The sequence below is a fragment of the Eubalaena glacialis genome, chromosome 13, assembly GCF_028564815.1.
Source record: "Eubalaena glacialis isolate mEubGla1 chromosome 13, mEubGla1.1.hap2.+ XY, whole genome shotgun sequence".
NCBI lineage: Eukaryota > Metazoa > Chordata > Mammalia > Artiodactyla > Balaenidae > Eubalaena > Eubalaena glacialis.
Window position 1 is genome coordinate 53,327,421 of NC_083728.1, and position 21,078 is coordinate 53,348,498.

Sequence of the window (21,078 nt, forward strand, 5' to 3'; positions counted from 1 at the left end):
TCTGTTTCTCCCACTTCCATCCATCTATTTCTTCCTTCCAAGAGAATGGAAGCCTCTTGGGGGAAAGCACTTTGCCCTTTTTCTTCACCACTAATCCCCCCTCCCATCCCTACCCCCAGCCTCAAACAGTGGCTGAGTTTGGAGTGGCATGTTAGGAGTTCATAAAGACTTAGTGAATGAATGAAACAATGAACAGTTGATATTCACTAAATATTTGGAAAATTGAAAGCCGGTAAGTACAGGCCAACGTGGCCGGCGTCAGGGAGATGGCAAGTGGGTTGGAAGGTCTTCCTTCTCCACCTCATCATCCTTATTTCCTCTGCTGCTTACTAAATCAGCCCATTAAGTCCTGTTTGAATTCAGTACATTTAGCTACAGGCGTGGATTTGGTTCAAGTTCATGATGTGAGAAGTTACAGAAGAAGGAGGGGATTTGGTGGGGGGCCCACTGGACACAGGTGTGTCTGTGCTCTCGTTGCCAGAATGGGGACCGCCCAGCCCTGCCCACCCCTCCAGACCCACCGTGTGACCTGCCCACCAGGCGCCTCCTGACCACACCTGAAGGGGAAGGCTGAAGTGGCTGAGTAACTTCCACAGTAAGGAGAGGAAGGGAGATATTAATAAGCTCTATCATGCGTTCCTTTATCCAACATCTGGACACGCTTTAATCACTAATTTCCCATTCATAGTGAAAAAGTGGTCAAGGAAGTATGTCTTGATTTAGTAAAGAGTCATTGTGTCGTTACCAGACAATGACTCCTTCTGGCCAAAGATTCAAAGTCTGATCTCTCCCTTCCCTTGAATTATTTTAGCGAGCATGTCCACACTGAAACAATTCCTGGGTGTACCATCCTGAAGGGGCATGGGGAGGGTGATGGGGGTTAGACTTTTTTTTTAACTTTTTATTTGGAAATAATTTCAGACTTATAGAAAAAATGGCAATAGTCTAGAACCCTTACTAGTGAATAAGAAGATAAAGAACCCAACACAAACATAAGAAAAGATTTGAACAGACACTTCACCAAGGAAGATAACCCACTAGCAAATAAGCACATGAAAAGATACTCAACATCTTTAATCACCGGGAAATGCTAAACTCACGATAAGATGCGACTATACTTCTATCAGAGCAGCGAACATCAAAAAAAATGACCACACCAGCTGTTTGTGAGGACAGGAAGAAATCAGGCTCCCATTGTTGGTGGGAATGCAGTAAAATGGAGCAGCCTCTTTGGAAAACAGTTTGGCAGTTTCTTAAAGAACTAAACAAGTACTCACCATATGACCCAGAAACTTCACTCCTAAGTACCTACCCAAGAGAAATAAAAATCCATGTGTCCACATAAAGACTTGTATGTGGATGTTCATAGTAGCATTATTCATAATAATAAAACTAAAATCAATCCAAATGTCTATCAACTGTGGAATGGATAAACAAAAAGCGATATATCCAATCAATGAAATACTTTTCCACAGTAAAAAGGAAACAAACTATTGACATGCTACCAACTCGGATGACCGAGTGAAAGCAGCCAGACACAAAAGACCACACAGTGTATGATTCCATTTGCATGAAATTTCTAGAAAACGGTAAAGGTTTACTAAAGCACTCATACCTGTACACTTAAAAGGGGTGAATTTTATGATATGTAAATTAGATCCCAATAAAGCTATTTCTATCAATAGGAACATATTCTAAAGATCGTTCTGTATTGTGCTTTTTCTCTACTCAAAACTGTAACTTGAAGACCACAGTAGTTCTTCTACCTTTTTTAGTGGTTGTATAATGTTTCATTGTATGGCTGTGACAAAATGTAAATAAATTAAATAGCCACGCAAAAAAAGAATGTTCTCCTTTCCCCATTCCTTCCAAAGGCCTCAGAGGGATTTAGTTTCCGCTGTGCTCAGATTTAAAAGCTACGAATTCCCTCCTTCCATTCCTCAAACTCTCTGGCACACCCCATAGCAGATGCTAAGGGCGCCTCACCCATGTCCCCTCAGCACCCGCCCTCCCATATATGCCATTTTTTCGACTTTAAGAAAGGTCAATGTTACTTTTCTTTAAAAAAAATCACAAACTACCTAGCTCCTCCAAAATATCCATCCTCTGGTACCCACAGCTCTCTTTGATCTGAAGACTGATGGCAGGGGTATGCCTAGGTGGGCCGGAAGACCAAAGAGCTATTGCCCCTTGGAATGGTCCTCACCAATGATGGATGGGGGTTGGTGGATAATGCCCCAGGGTCCTCACTCCCTGGGTGAAGTAACTCTGAGGTGAGGTCAGTGCCATCTCCCAGAGCTCCCCGGCGGGCCTGACCCCAGCTGCCCACAGTGGTCATGTGCTTGTGAACACACCTGCTTCCGTTTCTCATCTCACCTCTCCACTCCCCCACCATCCTTCCCACCCAGAAGTGACACACGAATTGGCTCACACAGCTGATACTTTCTGCCTTATCCCTATACATTCACGAAGATAGAAACAAGCCACTGAGTCCACAGGCATTTTAGCAGCATTCATAAGGCGCATGCTTTGCATTGATGGGTTAATTAGAAAGCTCTGTCGGGCCAGATACGGCGCCATCATTCAGCAAGGTCTTACTTGCTTGGTCAACATGCGAACACAGTATAAGTAACTTACAAGTGTTTGGAAAGACGTACAGGGCCAAGAACACAACAGTCAAGCCACCCTCAGCAGAATGCTTTATGACTTAGAACTCACAAAAAGCATAAAGTGGCAAGTTTTTTCCATGCTCACTGGGAAAAAGTCCTGTAAATCTATTGCTGCTAATTCCAACCAACATAGAAGCATTGCCGCCTCTCCAGCTCAACTGTATTTGTGCCAGGCGGGAGAGCCAAGGTACTGATAGAGGCAAAGAAATGACATTTTCACAGAACTCAGAGCATTCTCCCATAATGGAGGAAAACATACACGTCTATGTAATTGACAATTTATTCATCCCACTGGCTGCTCTTATTTCAGTCCGACACACTTGAGCAACCAGGACGCGCTGATGCCAAGTCAAACCATTTTAGGCAGCTGTGGGGAGGCAGTGGGTTGTCACTGAGGGAGCCGGACAACCCCAGACACCTCCCAAGTCCACGAGGAGCAAAGCCGTGGGACCAGGTGGGGCAGCAATCCCCGGCGAAGGTCCGAGCTACCAGAAGTTCCTGCAACCTGAGGCCGTGTAGCTTTCAATAACCAGGTCATCTCCCATTAATAACAACTTAGACTGTCATTAAAGATTTGAGGCTTTGCCCAGAGTTATAACCAAAACTGCCATTGGTAAAGGCCTTTAAATTTCACCTTGTATTTGCCCAGTTAGGCAGAAGCAGTGGGCCTTCTGGGTCCTGACCAAGGCCAACAGTAGACACACCCCAGGACAGGCAGAGTTCACCGCTCGGCCTCTTAACTTGGGCTTGACCGTGTGACTTGCGTTATCAATACGATAACGTAGAAGCAGCAGTGCAGAGGCCTTTGGGTCTCCACCTGCGCCCCCTGCCTCTCCCCTGGTCATGAGAAGAGCTGCCCTGGGCTGCCGCTGTCTGTAAGGTCGGACTTAGAATGCACTCGGGTGGAGCAGGCTTGAGGCCAGACCTCGGCGCGAGGCCAAGCCTAGCTGGACCGAGGCCGGAAACAGTCACCCAGCTGAGCCCAGCCTGGATCAGCCACTCCTCTTGCCCTCCAATGTGTGTTGGTCCAACCAAGGTCAGCAGAGCTGCCCAGCTGAGCCCAACCCAGATCAGCCAAGCCCCAGCCAACCTTTACTGCAGGAGCTACATACACACTTATTATTAATTTTTCCACTGCATCTGGGGGCAGTTTGTTGCACAGGAAGTGTTGAGATGCAGAGAACGAAGGGAAAGTACAGCAAGCCAGGGGAATCCTGCACAATAGGCTCTCCTTCCTTCCTTCCCTGGACAAATGGGGGCAACTTATAGGATATAATTATGAAATTCACAATTGCTTCAAAAGGTCCCCACGATTTCGCTAGGAACACCCCAGCTTCCGTGTCCCTTGGTGGGACAATTCCCGGATACCCCGTACATGGTCTGTCAGAGGTCCCCAGTGGGACTGAGCCCCGGTTACCCACAGCAGTCACCTGCTCAGGCCCCACCCTGAATGGCCTCTCCCCCTTCCCTGCCCCAGCTGCACCCCCTCATGCCCTTCTGTACTACCCATAGAAACTGCCCATAGAAACCCTTGCACCTGAATTTTCGACTCATACTAAGACATGGTTCATTTTACAAATAACATCAAGCACTTGAATGTGCCAGGCATCATGACACACAGGTGACTTCACCTCTCTGTACCTCAGTTTCCTCATCTGTAGAATGGGGACAAAACCACTGCCCCTCAGGACTGTTGTGAGAAAAGAAAGTGTAACGTGCCTAGAACAGGACCTGGCTTGTGGCAAAGCCTTTAATAAATGCTACTGTTTTCAAGCAATTCTTGCTTCTCCTTATTACCATCAGGCTTCCAAGCTGCACCCGCCTATTGGAAAGAATGGGTAGGACTGAGGAAAAGAAAAAGGAAAAAAAGAGAATGAAGAAAAAGGAACACATTCCATCTTCATGAAACCACTTTAAAAGTCTCGGCCAGCTGATGGCAGCACTGCCTTTAACTAAACCATGAGCAGGGTCATAAACGAGCATCCTCCATCAACTATATTTGGTTCAGGACGTTCTTGTGCATGGAGAGCAGGGGAAGCCTGAGAACCAGAGATGGTACAAGAGGGGCGTCCGGGGGGAGATGCCGGTAGGGTCCCGCTCCTCGGAGCACATGGCTGGGGCACACGAGCCCTTCCCAGAGGAACTGAGAGGAACTGAGTGAGGAATATTTCAAAGGGACTCAGCAGGGGCCTGAGGACTTGGGCAGAGGACCAGGCTTGCCCAGCCCCCACCAGAGCATTCCCGGGGCTGCTGTGAAGCAGGGTGCTCAGACCCTGCTGGGTGGGGTGGGGGGCTCAGGACTCTGCTGGAAATTCCCCACCCTGATTACCCAGGGCTCCTGATTACCTGGGGGAGGGCGGGGTTTCCCCCAGGTAGCTGCTTCTTGCTGCTGCTGAATTCTCTAGGGTGACACCTTCCTAAGCACAGTCCTCAGACCTCAGACCTCCTTCCAAGCAGCGGCCGGGGAGGGGGAGGGATGACACTCCGCTGTCCTGATTACACCTGACTGGGCAGCCGTTTCCGTCTGACCTGCAGGCCACACAGCATGGCGGTGTTCAGGGCCATGCACTGTGGAACCCAAAGCATAGCCCAGCTTCGAACCCTGCTCTGGCCACCGCCCACCTGTGTGATCCAGGCAAGTTCCTGAACGTCCCAGCACTCGGTTTCCCCATCTGTAAAGCGAGGATAACTCAGTCTCAGCCTTCTAGGGCCACTGTGACAAAGAGATGCAAAACAAATGTCAGGAGGCTGCGGCCCGGGGGTGCAAGGTGAAGCCTCCCTGAAATGCCATGGTAGAAGGGAGGCAGCAGACAGACCATCCGACCCTTCCCCTCCCCTCCAGCAAACAAACCCATCAGACAAACCACACGCACTTGAAACCTCAGGGGCAGGAAGCAGACAAACCACAGGCACTTGAAGCCTCGGGGCAGGAAGCAGCCGGCACTGAGGCTGTCCCCGATTGTCGGGTTCTGTGCAGGGCACCTTCTGCCGACCCAGACGTGAAGGCGGCTCCTTACTCTTCACCTCTGATCTGCCTGCCACCACCAGCAGACAGAGGGAGAGAAAACTGCAGCAAAGGAAAAGAAACCCTCTTTGCTACAACTATCCACCCTGCGCTCTGCCTCTATCTCCCCTCCCCCCGACCTGTCTCAATCCCCCCTTTTCCAGACTTGGGAGCTGGAGAACTGGGGGGAGGTGTGGCACCCAGGGCTCTTCTCTTCTGTGTCCATCTCAGCCTCTCCTGCTAGCCTCTCCTCTCAATCCAGTTCCATTTTCTCATAAGTTATAAAGCGTATAAGGAGTTTCATTTCCACCACCTGCAAGGTAGCGCTGCCAATGTCCCCCGCACAATACTGCATCTTACTGGGTGTGTGCATTTCCGCAGTGGCCACGGTTCTCCACGCTCCCTGCGAGCCTGCCCCTTTGCAGGCTTTGCGAACCCTGCCACCAAGGGCTGGAGCCTACTCATCATCTCTCGGATCTGAACTGTCCTGTGACTTGCTCTGGCCAACAGAAAGCGGCAGAAGTGGCCCTGTGTCCTTCTCAAGCCCTAGCCTCAAGAAGCCGTGCACGTGCGTCCTCTTGGAGTCCTGCCTAACCTGCTGGGGGGAGGGGAGCAGAGCAGAGGTGGGTCACCTGGGCCGAGGCTTCCTCCACCTGTCAGCTCCCAGAAAACCAGTCAGCCCAGAAAACCCAGCTAGACCAGCTGACCCAGGTGGCCTGAACTTCCAACCTGCAGAATCGTGAACTAAATCCATGGCTATTGTTTGAAGCTACTAAGTTTTGGGGGGTTTGTTAGACAGCAAAAGCTGACTGATAGATTAGGCGCTAAAAAAAGATGATTAAGCATTTAAACTTGCCTAACATTTTGCATGCATTCATTTATCCTTCTTAAAAAACAAAATCCTTGGGACTTCCCTGGTGGTCCAGTGGTTGGGACTCGGCGCTTTCACTGTCATGGCCAGGGTTTGATCCCTGGCTGGGGAACTAGGATCCCAGAGGCCAAAATAAAAGAAACAAATATCCTCATATTCTGGTCCTGCTGATAGTCTACCTACTGAGCATAGGATCCAGTGCTGGACACTCTGGACAACGTAGAGAGAAGAGCTGTCCCCAGTTCTGGAGCAGCTGCAATGCCACGCAGACATGGAACTAAATTCAAGTTGAAAGACACAAGGCCACCGATACCATGAGCAAAGGCCGACCGCGATGAGTGTGGACGTTACATGTCACATTTCAACATTCATACCAAAGTCAATTCTCCAATGCTGCACATCTGAAAATATCTTCCACTTGAATAACAACCCACTGAGAAATATTGTCTCAGAGCTCTGTCAGTTCCCGTTATTGTTTAGTTTACTGTTGCATCTTGTGGAAGTTCTTTGTTTATAAAAGTGAAACCCAAAGATGTTTTATCTAACAGGAGAAACAAAGGAAGTGACAAAGAAACCTTGACCTCAAAAGACAAACTTTTAGCACCAAGATAAGACTTCAGTATTTATACCTGGAATTTTGCACTTCCTTATATGCTACCATCATCCTTCTCGAGAAAATTCACACTTAACGGCTCTTTGGTATTTATTTAACTTGCATTTATTCACTGTCTACTACAGGTTAGAGTCTGTGCTAAGAAGTGAGAAATAGGAGAGACAGACCAGGCTCTGGCCTCACGGAGCCTGAAGTCAAACAGGGATGACACAGAAACATGACTATTACTTCACATGATACGAATGTCGTGTAACAGGAGCAGATACCGTGACTCTAAGCTCTCGGAGGGAAAGCAGGCAGCTTCCCGAGAGGACTGTATGTTTAAGGCAGGATCCCAGGGTTTAACTAGGATTCAAATTAAGGAAAGAGAGTCAGAGCAAACTATGTAAAGCTAGTTCTCCAAAGTTGTATTCTCTGGTCCTCCTATTCCAAATGGTTTGCCTTCTCTGAGACGGCTGTATTTGAGGGGCAGCAAAGGCCCCAGCTCCCAGTGCAGAAGGAATGGGCCCTGGGGCAGGGGGGGATCTCACAAGCTGGGCATCAGGGAGCGCTGGGTTCCAATCCCAGCTCCTCGTGTGGCCTTGGGTGAGTCACTTCATCTGACTCGGCCTCCTTCCTCTTACTTGTAAATCTGTGCAATGAATGACATCTACCTTCAACGGTGTCGCGGTGGGTTTACATGAGAGAGCACCAAGCAGTGACAATGTTTATCCTCTCCTGAACCTGCTGCGGGGACAGGGCTCCGCGGGGACAGTTCACTTTGTCCGCACTCCACTCGGCAGCAGTGGGGCAGCTCCAAGGCTGGGGGCTGGCGCCATTGGAAGTCTCCCTCACGTGTCAATGGGGCCCTGGAGGGGCTGTCGGCTGGAACCCCTACTCGGGGCCTTTCCACGGGGCCCAGCTGTTCTCACAGGCAGGCCTGCCCGGAGCGTGAGCGCCGGCTGGGAGCCACGTGCACTTTGCTGATCTCGGCTTTGAGGTCACTCAGTGTGACCTCTGCCGCCTTCCCTGTGAAGGTGGTCACCGAGTCCCACTCAGACTCAAGAGGAGGGAAAGCAGACCTCCCAGCTTGAGGGGACCCGGCAAGGTTCTGGAAGAGCAGCGATACCACGGTGGCCATTTAGGGAAACTATGATCCACCACGGTGACCTATGCTGACGTCCCTCTGATGCTAAGTCCCTTTCATACAGAGATCTATGATTCCATGAAAAAAAAAAAAATAGATGAAACGCGGGCATGGGGAGAAAGGCAAGCGGGGGATGTATGAGAAAGAGGAAGAGGCTTTTCCCTTGGGATGGGGCCACCACCAGGACCATCCGCTCTCAGTAATCAACCAGGTTCTTTGCGCTCCCTGGTGGCCCAGCTCTAAGATGAGAACGAAATGAATTAATGCATTAAAGCACTGGGGCCTGCCACGCAGTTCGCGCTCCATAAAGGTGCGCGGTTACAGTTTACTCTCTGGGGCTCCTGAGCTGTCCTCATCTTGGTTGGGCCCTGCAGCCACTGCATGACAACAGAATCCCTTAGGTACCAGGAAACAGGTAAGCATCCTCCCTGATCCTCTGTCAGAGAGAGGTCACATCCACAGCAGCGCACCAAGCCAGACCACACCATATCCCCGCACACTGAGGAACTTGGAAACCAAAGAGTCCAGGCCGCGGCGCACTGGGCTTCAGTCGTCACTTACCCTTCACGCCAGCATCTCTCACTCCAGCCCCCACCTGCCCAGCATCCTGGAGGGCTTGAACTGTTATCTTCTCCGGCGGAAGCTCAAAAGTCCACATGTCCTTTATCCATCTACAACACACAGAATTGGCCACTTAGCATTTGTACGCATGGGTGCTGAGAGGGGTGGGGGTGCTGGGAGGGGGTGCTGAGAGGTGAGGGCACAGTCATCCTTGGTGTCTGCGTGGGGTCGGTTCCAGGACGTGTGGATACCAAAACCCACGACGTCCAAGTTCCTTATCATTAAGCTCCATGCCTTGGGCTGGGTTACTCAATAAATATTTATATTTGACGGTACTTGGAGGCCTTTAGTCAAATGCTAACAATCGTTCTCCCCTTTGTTAACACGTCAGTGGCTGTGAAGTTTCTTCTCCCAATTAAAAAAATTTTTTTAATTAAAAGAATTTTTTATCTTCACTTTCCAAGGTTCCATGTCTTTTCTCCTGGTTCTCAGTATCTGGGAAAGTTAGAAGCCAGCCTTTTCTTCATCAAGAATAGCATGCCTGGGGCGGAGTGATGAATTGGGAGATTGGGACTGACGTATATACACTACTGTATGTAAAGTGGATAACTAATGAGAACCTGCTGTATAGCACACAGAATGATGCTACTCAGTGCTCTGTGGTGACCTAAATGGGAAGGAAATCTAAAAAACAGTGGATATATGTATACGTATAGCTGATTCACTTTGCTGTACAGAGGAAACTAACACAACATTGTAAAGCAACTATACTCCAATAAAAAAATAAAAACGGAGGTGTACGTAGTACATGAATACAATCGGCCTCCGTATTGGAAGTTCCGCATCTGCAGATTCAACCCCCTTGGATCGAAATTTCGAGAAATTGAACCCACGGATGTGGAGGGCAGACTGTACCTCGAAGGGTCTTTTCTTCCTATTTTGATCCCTATTCCCACCTCTGGGCCAGGTAACGCAAGAGGGGACTTGCTTTACCAGAATGTTCTCTACACCCCTATGCCAACACTCAGATATCTAAAACTCCAAATAGTCTTCCACGTTAAAAAAGGAACTAATCAGCAAGGATGCTGTCTTCCCCATGAATTCAGTGACAATTTGTTCCTTTAGCCCTTGCATTACCTCAGCTCCAACAATGTAAACAGTCCTGAAATCTTCAAGTCTAGGATTTGGAGATGGGACAGAATGTGAAATTCCCAAATGATTCCATTTCTTTTTCTTTTTTCCTAACAACACCCTCACCTTTTCAGAATTACCTAAGTGCATGAATGCAGTCATCTTGCTTACAAACAAACAGAAAACAAAACATAAATGCTAGATCAACGCTCAAGTTTCCTTTAGCAACCTAAATGTCCACTGACAGAGGAATGGATAAAGAAGATGTGGTACATAACTACAATGGAACATCACTCAGTCATAAAAAAGAATGAAATAATGCCATTTGCAGCAACATGGAAGGACCTAGAGATTATCATACTAAGTAAGTCAAACAGAGAAGACAAATATGATATGACTTCACTTATTTGTGGAATCTAAAATATGATACAAATGAACTTATTTACAAAACAGACTCACAGACTTTGAAAACAAACTTGTTGTTACCAAAGTGGGGGAGGGATAAATTAGGAGTTTGGGATTAACATACACACACTACCACATACAAAACAGATAATCAACAAGGACCTACTGTATAGCACAGGGAACTCTACTCAATATTCTGTAATAACCTATAAGGCAAAAGAATCTGAAAAAGAATAGATACATGTATATGTATAATTGATTGACTTTGCTGTGCACCTAAAACTAACACAACATTGTAAATCAACTATACTCCAATATAAAATAAAAATTAAATTAAAAAAAGCTCAAGTTTCCTTTGATCGTCACCACTAATACCTGCAGCCTGCATCCTTGGCACACGTGGACACTGTCAGAACTTGGAAGGATATCTTTCCAGATCAATTCTGTGCAAACATTCAATCTCTCTCTCTCTCTCTCTCTCTCTCACACACACACACACACACACACGTGTTTCTTTTCTAAATAAATGTTTATGTGTCGTCCTGCACATTGCTTATTCCATTCTCAGGATGTCTTATCAGGGTTCCTACATCAGTATAAAAGGATGAACTCATCCTTTTTTTTTAAAAACTCTTTCATCAGTATTTCATCGTCTCACTGCTCCGCCAGGCTGTGTAACTGGTCGCTGACCTCCTTGCCAGCACCTCCCCTGGTACCCTCCCCAGCACATGGCACACACACCCCCTCCTTCATTCCCTGGGTTCACATTTTCTGGCCTGGAATAGCCTCCCCGCCCTCTCCATGTACTTGAGAAGACTCAGCTCTAAGGCCTGGAGGCAACATATTTGGTCTTGAATCCCAGTTGAATCTCTCAGACAAGTTACTTAATTGTTACTTACTTGGGTTCCTTCTGTGTCAAGTGGGGTGATTGTAATAGCACCTGCCTCAAAGGGTTGTTCTAAGGATCAAGTAAAATAACCATGGAAAGCACAGGCCCGTTTCAGGTTACTTAGCAAATGCTCAATAAATGTTCACCGCCACCCGCCGTCACCAACATCAGTCAATGTCATCATCATCCTCACCTTTTTTTTTTTTTTTTGATAATAATTTAAATCCCACTTTTCTTCTTAATTCAGATTTTCCTCTGAACCCCTATTTCACGTGTAGATAGGGCTACTGAAAAATAATCCCAATAAGCTTCAAGCTCCATTTGCATCACTTATAAAGTCTTCTCTTTTTAAAAATTTTTTTCTTTTTTCATGGAAAGGCATTTTATTTTAAATGTAGCAGTGTGTACATGTCAATCCCAAACTCCCAATCCATCCTTCCCCCACCCCTCCCCCCGGCAACCATAAGTTTGTTCTCTCTGTCTGTGAGTCTGTTTCTGTTTTGTAAATAAGTTCATTTGTATTATTATTATTATTTTTTTAGATTTCACATATAAGTGATATTATATGATATTGTCTTTCTCTGTATGACTTATTTCACTTAGTATTATAATCTCCAGGTCCATCCACGTTCCTGCAAATGACATTATTTCATTCTTTTTTATGCTGAGTCATATTTCATTGTATATATGTACCACATCTTTATCCATTCATCTGCTGATGGGCATTTAGGTTGCTTCCACGTCTTGGCTATTGTAAATAGTGCTGCAATGCACACTGGGGTGCAGGTATCTTTTCGAATTAAGAGTTTTCATCTTGTCCAGATATATGCCCAGGAGTGGGATTGCTGGATTATATAGTAGTTCTATTTTTAGTTTTCTGAGGAACCTCCATATTATTCTCCATAGTGGCTGCACCAATTTACATTCCCGTCAACCACATAGGAGGGTTCCCTTTTCTCCACACCCTCTCCAGCACTTATTGTTTGTAGATTTTTTGATCATGGCCATTCTGACCGGTGTGAGGTGATACCTCACTGTAGTTTTGACTTGCATTTCTCTAATAATTAGCGATGTTGAGCATCTTTTCAAGTACCTCTTGGCTATCTGTATGTCTTCTCTGGAGAAATGTCTCTGTAGGTCTTCTGCCCATTTTCTGATTGGGTTGTTTGGTTTTTTTGATAGTGAGCTGCATGAGCTGTTTGTAAATTTTGGAGACTAATCCCTTGTCAGTTGCATCGTTTGCAAATATTGATATTTTCTCCCATTCTGTGGGTTGTCTTTTCATTTTGTTTATGGTTTCCTTTGCTGTGCAGAAGCTTTTGAGTTTAACTAAGTCCCATTTGTTTATTTTTGTTTTTATTTCCATTACACTACACAATGTCTTCTGATCTTTGCTAATAGATCAATAAGAGGTCGGGTTAATTTACTGGCCACTGTATCCAGGTGGGTTGCACAGTCACACAGAGCAAAGGGGCCCAGTGAGGAAAGGAAGCTTATCCTTTCAAGGCATAAAAAATCCAGTGCTTCCTCCATTATATTGTTTCTATTATAATATTAATTAAGTATGGACAAATAAAATAACTAGGTATCAATACCTTATTCTCATGAGCTTGTACAATTATAAAACCAAGCACAATGACAAATTATATAAGAACAAGAATGTAAACCAATACGATTAGAAGTAACAAGATTAATTTAATGTAAGGGATGATATTGTTTTGCTGAAACTCGTCCCTTGTGACGTGAGTATAGTGGAGTTGCATTTTCTGTGAGGGAAGGGCTAACGGAAGAGAATCAGTCAAGGGTCACCCTTCAAGGTAAGCTGCTGTATGGAGAGGCACCCACACAGAGACCACCTGGGGAAATCGCAGACTCCAAGGGGAAGAGCAGGTGAAGCTGCTCGCACGATTCAAATGATACCAACCTCTCTTCCACTCTCTGCGTTCTCCTCACCCCAACCCACGTGTCTCTGCCTGAACCTCTGTGAACTTCATCCACTTGCCCCACTAGACTGCGCTTGCCTTCACCTGGGGCAAAGCATCTATGCCCTCAGCCCCCCTGTTCCCTCCTCCTCCCCTCCAACAATTCCAATCTGTGGGAAGACTTGGCCCCAAGGCAAATTAAAGAAACACAAACCAGAGGCAGGGCTGAAATTACCTGGCAAGACTTGGCTACAAGGCTCAACCCCTGCCAGGGTCGCACCCCTGGCTGCACAGCTAAGAAGGTTTAAGCAACAAAGCAAGCCCCATGGCCAGGTCACACCTGGAAATCAATTACAGCAGAATTTCTGGGGGTGGACCCACACAGTCTTAATTTTCAAAGCCCATTGGGTGACTCCAATGTTGAGTGAAGGTTGAGAACCAGTGATCTAGCGATTAATGGCTTTCAATCTCTTTGGACGTCTGCCCACAGGAATACAGTTCACATCATGACCCAGACCTACACGCACACGTACAACACAGAAACAAACATTTTATAAAACAGTACCTAACTCTTACAACCTGACGTTTTCCAGTGCATTCACTTTCATTGACAGCAATGCTGGACGTGCCCATTAACGAGTCATAAGCCACTAGTCCAGTAGAAGTCATGACCCACAGTTTGATAAACATTGCCTTAGATGACCCAGAATATAGTTAGATGAATTATGAACTATTATCCTTAAAATAAAAACACACTTCAAACATTCCCAAAGAGGATACATGAACCCCTGAGCATAAGTCCATACTTACAGATGCCCATTTTGAAAATCTTTATTATACTCCAATCTCTCATTTGACAAAACAGGAAAGGCCAAACTCATATGTCCGTCCACTCAATGTGCACATATGTCTGTGTATGTTCTGCTTTGCCTGCTAACCATGATTTCACATCTATATTATCAGGCAGCATTTTGTCTACTTGAAATATCCTGAAATTATTACATTGTGGACCCCCAAACTTAGAGCTTTTAGAGCTTAATTACACTGTTTCAATGTGTGCAGAGGTGCTGGTCTTAATTTTTCCTTTGTCCATATATCCTGGTGCATCGCACAGTATGGAGCATGAAGTAGGCATTTGCATTAATACCTGTTGACTGAGTTTTAGCATTCTGGCATAGATTTCCAACTTGGATTTAACAAAATAGTATACTAGGGAGGCTGATAAACCTATCTGGCCTTACAGAAAAGGGAGTTTGCTATCCCCAGCCATATCTCAAGAGTTACTGTGCTCCTAACATCAGGCTATAGTTGTAGGTATCCGGTGCTCTTGCCACACAAGCAAATTAGAATTCAATGTTGCTTCCAGCACCCATTTTTCACTAATGTCGCTGCATGTTGAAATATTTTAATACATTGAATTAAATAAAATATATTATTAAAATTCATTTTACCTATTTCTTTTAACATTTTTTAATGTAACTCCTAGAAAATTTAGAATGACATGTGGCTCACATTATATTTCTACTGGACAGCATTTCTCTGTGGAACAGCCCTCAAAGTCTTATGGGCTCCTAGTACTACTGTCTCCTACGCCTTGGTTGGTGTACTTGCTGTATTCTAAACACACGCACACAAAAACACACAAACACACACAAAAACACACACACACACACAAAGACACAAACACATACACACAAAGATGCACAGATGTACACAAAGACACACACACACAAAGACACACACACAAAAAGACACACACACAAAGACACATACATATAAATACACACAGACGTACACAAAGACACATACACACACAAAGACACAGATACAGACACAAAGACACATACAAAGACACATACACACACAGACACACAAAGACACAGACACACAGACACACATATACAAAGACACACACACACAAAGACACACACACACAAAGACACAGACACACACAAAGACACACACACACAAAGACACAGACACACACACACAAAGACACAGACACATACACACAAAGACGCACAGATGTACACAAAGACACACACAAAGACACACACACAAAAAGACACACACACAAAGACACGTACATATAAATACACGTACATATAAATACACACAGACGTACACAAAGACACATACACACACAAAGACACAGACACACACACAGAGACACACAAAGACACAGAGACACAGACACACAGAGACACACACACACACACACACACACACACACACACACACACACGGAGGATGCTCAGCCTAAAACTCCTTACCCTCTGCTGCCACCTCCTGCTCCAATCCAGGCTTTCCTTTAAGATCTATCTCAAAATACAGCAGGTCACCGCAGGCTCGTATGAAGGACTGATGGCACGCCAGGCACTACGCCAATTGCTTTCCCCCGACTCCCTTACACCATCACAGCAGCCTCATGAGGCAAGTAGCATTATAGTCTCAATTTAAAGCACGACAAAGTGAAGTGAGCTGCTTAGCACCATGAGCTGGTCATGGCAAAACCCAGATCTGTCACCACTGTCCCCACCTTTAACCCCCTTGGTGGCCCTTGCCCCCTCCCCAAGTCTGCTCTGGGTCCCGTGTATCATGTGTCCCTCACTCCTTTGAAGCCTCACTGCACTTGGTTAATACATCTTCGTTTACATGCCTTTCCACAGCATGGATTACTATGTTGTACTATCATGATCTTGATTTTGTCTGATCCACACAATTTCCTCTGAAGACCAGGATGAACTCTGCTCTTGCTTAAGTCTTCATGGAACACGGCACTTTGGGACCTCAGTCAGTGTTTGACTAATACACAGCATATTATATATTTGAATGTCCTCCTCTCACCACCTTTTACAAATAATAAACTTTCGCTGTTGAAAACGGAATTGGGGAAATTGGTGTGGACGCCCGCTGCTGACAGGCGGAACCTAAAAGGGGCGGCAAAGGAGAGCGGCTGGGCGTCTAAGGTCCCCTCCGGCAGGGCCACCTGTGAGGACCTTCTTAGTTTCTCTCATTCAGCTCATGCTGTCAGGTTGACCCTGTCCTTGACCTTGTCCCTAGAGGGCATCCTGACCCCCCACCTACCCAACCACAGAAAACTGCCTGAGAAGAAACTGATGGGGGAGGGAAGGAAGGAAATATGTAAGGAATTAGGAGAGTAATTACGGGTATTTCCAACACACGAACATTTCTGGTAAGTCTAGAAGACTCTATCCTTTAGCTATTTTATTGTCTGAGTGGGCACAAAAAAAAGTCAGAATGAAGACCCATAGTCATAAATCATTCCAAATGCTGGCTTTGCATGAGAATAGTAACATTTCCCAAAAAACATCTCCTGTTAACAGTTCTAGGAACATTTATCCCAAGGAATAATTTACTTTTTGGTAATATTAATAGAAGTTACAATACCTATGAAAAATAAGCTATATATACCTATGAAAATTTGCTATATATTTTCTATTCCCTTTCCAAGGACTTTTGTGTAATTGAGAAATTTTAGATTACTTCCGATTACTTTAAAATAGACCTATTAGTTAACTTTCCTTATGCAATGATCTCGGTTTTTCCCTCAGAAGCCAGGTTGCCATGACTTTATGAAATTTTTCTCACTTCCAGGGGAGGGGCATACCTCCTCTCCTGGTGGATCATCTTTTACTCTGATATGTTTTCTTCCAAAGGACAAATCAAGAATTTTGTTGCCCTTTGACAATCCAAACCTTAGCACTGTACTAACTCACTAAATTAGATTCTTTGACCTTTACTTAAACATGTAAGATTAAATTAAATAAGATCTACAAGATTGTTTTAAATAATTTTCTCGAATAAATAGGTTCACTATTATGGAAACGTCTTCTTAACTTCAGAAATGACCAGCATTTCTAGGAATGCAGATACATCCGTGGTAACTCTGCAACCATTTCTGTTTCTATTCTGCCAGTTAAGGAAAGGGCCAGTAGTTCATTTGTTTATTCACTTTAATAAATATTTGCTGGATTTTGCTCAAGGTCTCAGCTGGACACTGCAGGGACAAAACAGGGCCCTGTTTTTAAATGTGAGCATCTGAAAGAGATGCAGAAGATGAGTGGAGTTTCAACGGGGGAGCAAGAGGAAAGGCATTTTAGAGAAAACCACTTGGCCAAAAGCAGATGTGCCAAGGTCAAAGCATTAGAACACCAGTTGGCCTTGGGAGGACTGGGGATGGGAGTGGGCAGGCAGTCCAGGAAAGGGCCAGGACCAAGGGTGGGGCTTCCACTGTACAATGTAAACCTAGGGGAGCCACTGAAGTCTGTGTCGGGGTGGGGCCACTTAGGGCAGATAATGAAGACCTGAACCATGAACTATGACTTTGAACTAGGAAAGACAGTACCAGACACGAGAGCTGTTACAGAAGGCGACTGCTGTACATGAGGAAGCTCCAAAAGGGCCCCCGAGAGGACAAGGATGCCGTGAGAAGGAGCTGGTGCAGGCAGGTTACGATTATTATATTGTTAGATAAGTTGAGTCTAAGTGGAAAAGTCCAACACTAGTTGAAAAATTAACAGGAATAAATGTGTATTTCTGTTTCAGGATAGAAGTCCCCTCCCCCCAAACCCACATACACAGATAGACAATGAAGGACAAGTGGATAACAGCTGCCCTTGTGATCGACAAGGCCAGGGGTCAAGTTTCCTGTGTGGGAAGCAGGCATCCTGACCGCTGGCCTTATTAAAACTAGAGGAATTGAGTGGGTGTGTGATTATTTCACTTGTGGATGAGTTGAGTCTGAGGTTCCAGGGGCAGGCGGGGGGGAATCCAGAGCATGGCCACTGCGCCATTAGGAATGAAATCTCATTCCAGCCTTCTGTCTGAGGTCACTTCTCTCCATTGTGACCTAGGACATTAGGCAAGTTGCTCACCATGCAGCCAACGTGGGAGCCACCTTGGGCTTCATCGGAAAGCTCGAGGATGGCACCTATGTTCTCAGTTGCTGCGTTTTTGGAGGGTTACCCCATTCGAGGACAAGGTAAATGGATCTCTCCAGCATTCTCTCCTATCATTTACTTTTGCCAAAAGCAGTAGATATTTAAAGCTCTAAAACTACAAAAAAGAAAACCTCCTGAAAATAACTCAATTCTTTTCCAGTGGAAAGGTCAGTTTGTAAGCTACATCTAGAGACGTTCCAGTTAAAAATTATCCAAAACAAAACCACTACAAAAGGTATTAGGCATAGTTACTCCTTCTTCAAAACAGTCCTTATTTGTTTAGTCACTGAGGCTCCATTCATTCTAGATACCCAACACTGCATAACAAATCACCACAAGAGTCAGTGGCTTGAAACAGCCATCATTTCATTCTCTCTCTGGTTTCTGAGGGTCTGGAATTCAGGCAGGGCTTGGCTGTGTGGTTCCGGATGAGAGTCCTGAATGTGACTGCAGCCACAGAGAAAGGAGCTGGAGCTGGAATAAAGGGCGGGAGCGGGGGTGGGGGGCGGAGAGACAGCCGGCACAGGTGGAGCGTGGCAGGGCATCTTTCTCTTACTTCTTGTAGGTTCAGACCATGCAGTCTCTTCCCATGGACTAGTCTGGGCTTCCTCACAGCATGGCGGCCTCAGCATGGTCCAGAGAGCAAGGTGGAGAATGCATCACCTTTTCCAACTCATCCTCAGAAGTAAGGCAGTGTTATTTTTGCCACATTCTACTGGTTACAAGTGAGACTCAAACCTAGCCAGATTCAAAGGGAAGAGATGAGACTTCATCTCTTGATGGTGGGTGGGCAAAGAGAACATGTGACGATGGTGTGTCCATCTTTAGAGAAATGAGCCTCCCCCAGTCTAAGGTTAGCTGTGTATGGCAGATGTCACATACAAGGAAGCCATCGCCATTCTCATTTCCGAGGTATGTAAACCAGGCAAAGCATTTCTAAGCTGCTTGTCACACAGAGGAGGGGAAGAAACCATCGTATCCTTGTATTTTAGCCCCTATGCAACTTTAAAGATAATACAACATGTGGAAAGTACTTTGTGAACTTGAAGTTGTCGTGGTCATTCAATGCAATTTGGAAACATCTCTGAAAAGTTTGTTATCTCTGAAATTCTGACATATTATCAAGGGAGATGACGCTCTCCTTGGCAAGCTTTATCTTCTTAACAAATAGCACTTGACTTGCCCTTAGAAAGTATTTGGGTATTTCCTAGAGTCTCATTTAATAGAGAACTTGGAAAGTAAAAACCATCACCAAGACTGGCCTTATAAACTGTTTCTCATTGGAAGAGACAGTAAGTACAGTTGTGGGCAAGGAATGCTTGCCTTGGGCTGCAGTTTAGGAAAGAAAGTGCAACACAGCAGGTGCCAGGTGATTGGTCAGTCTGCTATCCTCGGAAGGGACGGTCCCAAGGACAACATTACCATCTGCAAACTGAAGCTCACTTCTCCTGGGTTCAGCCAACTCTCATTTCACATCTTCCTGGGTTTTGTCCATTTTAGTTCTGATTTTTTAAATCTTTGATTCAAGGTTGCCATATATAAACATATATATACACATACACAAATATATATACGACAAATATATGTACGACAACCTCGAATCAAAAACTTACAAAATAAAATGCTTATCTCAGGATATTTAATTAACTAATATTGGAACACTGCCATTTTCTTCTGCTTTGGGGTATATATGTGTGTTTAGAGAGGGGTGAACATTTATCCCCTGAAACGTTTTGATTCTCAAACTCTTGTTTTCTTCTGATTGCAGCTCTGCGTGCATGTTGCCTGCGGCATTCTGCTCCTTTTATAATAGATTTTCTTTCCTGGATCAGCAGTGAGCTGACACAGACTAGGGACGGGGCCTGGGGTGGCTAACGAGGTTTCTTGATTCAAGGGCGCCCCCTGCTATTGGTTTGGTGAAGTGCAGCTTCTTTATTGCCTAGTGCATTTCTTGGCGAGGGGGATTCTGATCTCTTTCATCTCTACAGGTCTCCTTCACTGTTCTTTCTCCACATCTTCTCCAAGGGGCAACCTTCCAAGGTTCCCCTTCTGTCTCGAAGCCTCGGGTCCCACACGCATTCCAGTATTTCCACCCAGGATGGGGCTTGTCTTTGTAGGGGTGATGTTTTCTGGGCTAGGTCACCACAGGCTCCCCAGACTCCTGTCCTTTTCTCAACATTTTCTCTGCTATCTCTGCCCACTGCTCCGGACAGGGCTGGGCTCCAGAGCTGCCTGGCTGGACTTGGGTGTTTATCTCATTAATCACAGGTAACTTGGAAGTTTGTAGAATTCTGTCTCCTTGAAATATGGACGGCATCTGTAAACAATGGTTTTCTTTGCTCTATTTGTTGATTTGGGTTATTTTTTGGGAAGTTACGCAAAGATATTTGGACCTAAGCAACCAGCATTCCATTGTAACTCAGAGCTCTATATGTCGAAATGCCATTTACTGCATTAAATATGTCTGTTCTAGCCAAACCTACATACTCTTCACAATACAAGAATGTGTCAGCGCAGCAGTATAGGTAACTTTTTAAACAAGGAACGCTTTGTCATCACTAGCATGCCTTCACACACGCACCCACAAAACCAATTGTTTAAAAGATTTTCTGACAACTAAAGCAGACCGGAGCAAAAATTCTTAAATATCATCAGCTGTCACCAAAACATCCCAACTTGCCCCGACCAGATCAGAAGAGGGCAGAGCCCCTGACGCCATCTGCCACCCTGAATGAAACCTCAGGTAGCAGAAGTCGTTGGGAAAGCCACATCTGGGTTTCAAGCTGCCCTGGGATATTCAAGTTTCTGCCTAAATTCAGATAATCCTCGGGGTTGGAGGAGGGCGCTCCCGGCCTCGGTGCCAGCCCGGCTCAGACACACCCTGCAGGAGACGCTGTCCCCCCCAACACCGGAGGATGTCTGT

General features: G+C 45.6%; 1 protein-coding gene across 6 annotated transcripts in view; it reads right to left on the reverse strand.

Moving 5' to 3' along the window:
- Nucleotides 1-21,078, reverse strand: part of RIN2 (Ras and Rab interactor 2) — a 226,994-nt gene that overhangs the window by 179,047 nt on the left and 26,869 nt on the right. For all 6 annotated transcript variants that reach the window (XR_009703116.1, XR_009703114.1, XR_009703113.1 and 3 more), the window contains exon 2: nucleotides 8,845-8,954. The gene's annotated coding sequence lies outside the window, so the exon portion shown is untranslated. The remainder of the gene's footprint in view (nucleotides 1-8,844; nucleotides 8,955-21,078) is intronic.